The sequence below is a fragment of the Mus pahari genome, chromosome 9 (genome assembly GCF_900095145.1).
Source record: "Mus pahari chromosome 9, PAHARI_EIJ_v1.1, whole genome shotgun sequence".
Lineage (NCBI taxonomy): Eukaryota > Metazoa > Chordata > Mammalia > Rodentia > Muridae > Mus > Mus pahari.
The window spans coordinates 11,862,876-11,868,875 of NC_034598.1; the positions used below are offsets into that span (position 1 = coordinate 11,862,876).

The window sequence follows — 6,000 nt, forward strand, 5'->3', positions numbered from 1 at the left end:
CATGGTCACATTTTAAAACTCATTGTCTTCAGTGTTCTATGATGGAGAATTGTTATTAACATTTTTGCTAAATGAAAATCATTCAAAATGATTTTGGGGGGATTGTAGTCTAAAAAGTATGTCCTTAGTTTCACATAATTATGAATTGAAGACTATGCATTATGTATTTTACTTACATAAAAAGATCATGTTCAGTTATAGGTAATCGAATGGGGAGCTGAGGTTGTACTTATTTTTATCTTCCATGTGGATTTATACACAAAGGACATGGAGGCCTAAAGAATGAATGGTGAGCAGAGTGTGATGCCATGAACATGGTGGCTACAGTCGGCCAACTCTGGGACATGGTGGCCGATTGGGTACTCGTCAGTGCCGGGTGAGAGAAGCAGCTGTTTCAGTAGTGCTCGTACCCACGATTCAAGGCAGCTGGCCATTAGGTCAAGTGAATGCCATAGCCATGGCTTCCCAGCCAGCTCCACATCCCCCTTCACTTTTTGGTGATACAAGTGGTGGCTATGCTAGCCAACCAGGGGGTTACCCAGCCCCAGGAGCTTCAGTGTCAACCACTTGCTTGGAGACCCAGTGGCCAGATTGGCTATGGCCTATTGCAGCCACATAGCATCCCAAGGGAAGGGCATAGTGCACAAAGAGTTGCATCGTTTTGTGTCTGAACAAATTCAAGTTTTTTTGTTTTGTTTTGTTTTGTTTTTTTTGGGGGGGGGGGTTAGACACAGCCTATGTCTCAAGCAGCTAGGGCTATTGATCTTCCCCTACACACATCAAAACTGGAAAATGCAGTACAATAGTGATGTACCCCTGTCCCACAGAAAGGCCCCAATGCTTCTGACGCATGTATCCCCACCAGGGCTTTGATCATGTATGTGCTGCTGGCTGGGATGACTCTGGACATTCAGAAAAGGGTCTCCCCAGAGGTATTGGGTCTCTGTGCGAACCAGCACCGATATGGCTGTTAAGGGAGGGGTGGCCCTGCTTCTGGGCCTGTACCTGGCCACTGTAGGCAGTGAGCTGAGTACCTTCCACCTCTTGACCTACAGTGGTAACAGGTAGGTGTGGATGATCCTAATTGTGCTCCCAGGGCTGCTCTGCAGCTTTGATGGCTACTCTGTGGCCCTGGCCTGGGTACCACCTGTGCTGTGTACTTCATTGTGCATTCTTTGCTGACAGCAGCCTTGGACCCTGATAGTGTGGGATGGGGCAGCTCTCAGCAACGTCTTCAGTTCTACCTGACCCCGGGAACAGCTGCTTCCCAGCCCCTCATCATATATTGGCTGACCTTCCATTTGGTCTGGTGACCCTGGTCCTGGGCGGCACTGATTTTTTTCCATATATTGACGATTTGGTTTCCTTGGTGGGTGGGGGCGGGGGGTGGTGGTGGAGAATGAATGGCAGAATGGTACCAAAGTCTAAGCCTCCTAAGTTCAAGTTCAGTGGCCTTCATCCTGTGTGCAACAGTAATGATATTGAAGAAGAACTTAATTTTTAAAAATATAATGAGTCAAGTCCTGTTAATCTATAAATCAAATTAGTAAAGAAATGAAAATAATAAACTACTTGTATTTTTAAATCTATATGAGCTTAATGATTTAAAAAATTAAATTTACCATTATTGTTGCTTATGTGATGTGTGTGTAGGAATGTGTACCTTCCATGGTGCATGTGCTGAGGTCAGAGGTCAACTTTGCGGAGTTGGTTCTCTCCTTACACCTCTGTGTGGTTCCCTGGGATGTCTGGTTTGTGCTGCAAGTGCCTTCGCCCTCTGAGCCCTCTGAATTGTAGACTTGTCCACCTTGCATCACATTACTGCTTTAGTTCATACTGAAGGCCTATACTCAGTCGTACTGAAACAGAGTCTTTCCTAAATGGGTGAGGACATTTCAACAGAATGCAGGCATTACCATAGCTCTTAAGTATGGACAGTGCACCTGCTGAGTAGATCTACCACTCCTTTCAGATACATGTAATGTGACAATGTAGAAAAATCCTTTCATGCAGCACTATGCTCTTTAGCTCTGGGAATGTGAGCATCTTCTAGTAGCCCCTTCCACTTGTACATGAGTTTTATTTATAGTTCTAAAATATTTTATTAGTTATTTTGCATTTATGTCTTTTGTTCAAAGATACATTAACTGATACATTAACTGATAATATGTTCATTTTGAGGGGGGCATTCATTGGGAATGTGAATCTTATCCAAGGCTGGAATACTATGGTAATAAGGACCCCAAAACAATTTAACTAGTTATTTGGTTACTAACAGAATTCTGTAGTGCTTAGGATTGGCAATGGTTGTTAATAACATAGATCAGTCATTAGTATTAGTATAATCCTTTTTTTTTTGTTTGAGATAGTGTTATAGTTTCTTTTTTGTTGCTGTGAAGAGATTCCATGGTCAAGGCAATTTATTAAAGAAAGCATTTAATTGATGGCTTGCTTTTAATTTTAGAGGGTTAGAGTCTATGTATCATTGCAGGGGTCATGGCATCAGAGAGAAAGCAGGTACTAGAGTAGTAACTTAGAGCTTGCAGCGTGATGTGGAGTTGGGGTGTGTGTGTGTGTGTGTGTGTGTGTGTGTTTGTGTCTGTGTCTGTCTGTCTGTCTGTCTGTGTACTGGGGATAGCTTGGGCTTTTGAAACCTCAAGCCCTCTCCCTGGTAACATACATCCTCCAACAAGGCTATACCTGCTAATTCTCTGTCCCTGGTAACACACTCCCTCCAACAGGGCATACCTCTTAATTCATCCTAAATAGTTTTAGCAACTGCAGACCAAACATTAAAATATCAGAGCCTATGAGGGCAATTCTCATTCAAATCAGATTTTCTGACGTATTATAGGCTAGTCTTCAACTCACCGTGATAGTCCTGCCTTCTCTCTCTTCTGTGTTAGCATTATGTGTGTGATGTCACACTTGGCTGATACGTAAAATATTTAAGGTATAACACTTCTTTTTTTTGTTTTGTTTTGTTTTGTTGGTTTTTGTTTTGTTTTGTTTTGTTTTGTTTTTTTTCGAGACAGGGTTTCTCTGTATAGCCCTGGCTGTCCTGGAATTCACTTTGTAGACCAGGCTGGCCTCAGAAATCTGCCTGCCTCCGCCTCCCGAGTGCTGGGATTAAAGGTGTGTGCCACCACGTCCGGCTCAAAAATGTGTAGTCCAGGCTGGCCTCGAACTCCATATCCTCCTGCCTCTGCCTCCTTCAGCAAATCCTACCGGCCTGTGCCACCAGAACCGACAACAATTCTTAAAAGAGTCATTTGCCTTAAAATTGATGCTAGCATTCACAAGGCAAAGATTGGAGGCTCATGAGTTCCAGCTGGAATGTTAGTGTGCAGCAGTAGTGGGTGTTTGAAGTAATAGTTGTCAAGAAATGTTGATTTTTATTATTTATTCTGTTTGAAGATGTACTCCTTATAAAGAGATAAGGAAACATTCAAAAAACAGTTTGGAGTTTTTCTATTAATGCAGTTTCTGTCAGGGAAATTCAAAGTTTGTAATGCTAGAATTTTATTATTCTATTGAAAAATAATTGATACTCAAATACTTTTGACATTAGTGTGAAAATTGGCATATGAAGGAGCTGATATTTACAAATTAGCATCTAGTAGTTATGGTCTGTATACTGAAATTAATGTAGAAAATCATAGTAGAAGGAAAAGAAGAAACTGTGAGGAAAGAATGGTATAACTACAAGAACCAAGTTAAAGTGAATGTGGGGATAGTGCTATTCTGATACATCTGGAATCCAGCTAAATAGGCAGAGTCCAATTGAGCAGTGCAGAATAGTTGCATGTCTCTCATTAAGATTTTTATTGTATAAATGTGTATGGATGGATGATATTGTCTGTGTACATGCATATGTGCAGGGTTAAGTGTGCATGGGAGCCTTAGCCCCCTGAGACAGCATCTCTTACTAAAGGATCACTAGGAGTGTGAATGCTTTGTAATTTGATGTGGTCTCAAACAATAGTTATCAAATAATACTTTTAAGATTACAAAATCAAAACCTTAACAAGAAAGTAATTCTTGGTTAGGAATATATAGCATCTTAAGCATATTTTCCCCTTTTATTAAAAAAGATTCTTTTTTCATACAGTATGATTACAGCTTTCCCTCCCTCTACTCCTCCCATTTCCTTCCCACATCCCCTCCCTTGCTGATCCACTCCCTTTCTGTCTCACATTAGAAAAGAACAGGATTCTCAAAGGTAGCAACAAAACATACCAAATAAAATATAATAAAATAAAACAACGTCATCATATCAAATTTAGACAAGGAAAACCAACAGAAGGAAAAGAGCCCCAAAGCAGGCACAAGAATCAGAGACCCACTCATTCACACTCCCAGGTGGCCTGTAAAAATCTAAATTGAAAGCTCTAGTGTATGTGTAGAGGACCTGGGGCAGACCCATGCAGGCCTGGTTCTTGTTACTTCAGTCTCTGTGAGCTCACATTAGCTTTGTTCAGTTCATTTAGAGGACCTTATTCTCTTGGTATCGTCCCTCTCCCCTGGCTCTCACACTCTTTCAGCTTCCTCTTTCGCAGGGTTCCCTGTACCTTAAGCATATTAGTGGTATAAATAGTCTGAATGAGTCTGGAACATGGTAATGCATTCAGTGAACAGTTAGGTGAGAGTAGACATGAACTAAACGATGATTGGATTCTAGTAATGAATTGACACTTCTACTGCTGTCACTGGCAGGTGGTAGGTAGGTAGGTATGTGTGCATGCTTTCGTAGGTCAAATCCTGGAGATTTAGAATTTATTACTGTTTGATTGTTTGGGACCCATGCCTGTCTCTTAAATAATGGCCCGATTAGTTCCTGAATAATACTTTTGAGTATTCCTATGTAATATTTTGAGTAGTGGGCAAGTAGGAGTCATGGATAATGGTAGATTGAGAACAGAAGTGGCTGCTTTCCTTGTGCCAGGTTATAGAAGTTGCCAAATGTGCTTTAGGAGGATCATGAAGAACCAATCTACTCTGACACTTCTGTAGCCTCCGAGTTACGGAACATTCAGAGTCTTCAGCCATGTATTTACATACTGGCTCAGTACCTTTGAAAGAAAGTATCAGATTGGTGCCAGAAAAGCAGAAGGAAACTAAAGCAAGCAGGTTTGCTTCCTGTTACTGAGGTAAAAACCAAAAGAAACTTGGAGATGAAAAGGTTTATTTTCCTCACAGGCCATCATTGAGGGAAATCAGACAGGAGCTTGAGGCAGAAGCTGATGCAGACCACAGAGGAATACTGCTTACTGGTTTTCTCAATCTGCTTCTTATAAACCCTAGGTCAGTGTTCCCAGAGGTGGTGTCACTCAAGCCTCACAGACGTGCTATTGGCCAGTCTGAAGGCAGTGTTTTCTCAGTCAGGTCACCTCTTCCCAGGTGACTTGCTTATGTCATGCTGACAGAAACCTAACCACTATTAGAGCAGGCTTTCTTTATTTTGTGTGTAGAGAGATCATTTCTGGTTGTTGAGAAGTACATATAATGTTTGCATCATAATTTTAAACACATAAAAAAATCTGACTTAGAAGCATTTTTTTTTAAAAAGCACATAAATGACCTAACATCTGATAGTTTGTGTGCACATATGATAATTTTGTACCAAGCACATTTTTTAGTACTTGCTGAATTTTAAGTGAGTATGCTTCCTGTGAGGAAAATGTAGCTTAAAATAAAATGCATTATAATTCTAATGTTTAGAAAACGGAGTTAGGAAGATTGTAGATTTAAGAAAATCCTAGGCTACTTAGTGAGATCTATTTCAGAAGAAAAAGAAAATAAAGAAAACCAATTAAAAAGTAGATAAAATAAGATTTTTGTTTGTTTTGATTCGATTTTGGCTTTTAGGACAGGGCTTCACTGTGTAGCCCTGGAAACGGCTCTGTAGACCAGACTGGCCTTGAACTCAGATATCTGCCTGCCTCTGCCCCTCTGCCCCTCTGCCCCTCTGCCCCTCTGCCCCTCTGCCCCTCTGCCCCT

General features: G+C 41.1%; 1 protein-coding gene and 1 pseudogene across 1 annotated transcript in view; both read left to right on the top strand.

Moving 5' to 3' along the window:
• Hace1 (HECT domain and ankyrin repeat containing E3 ubiquitin protein ligase 1) overlaps window positions 1–6,000 on the top strand; it is a 118,143-nt gene that overhangs the window by 88,022 nt on the left and 24,121 nt on the right. The window lies entirely within an intron of this gene.
• On the top strand, window positions 458–1,313 carry LOC110326673 (annotated as a pseudogene).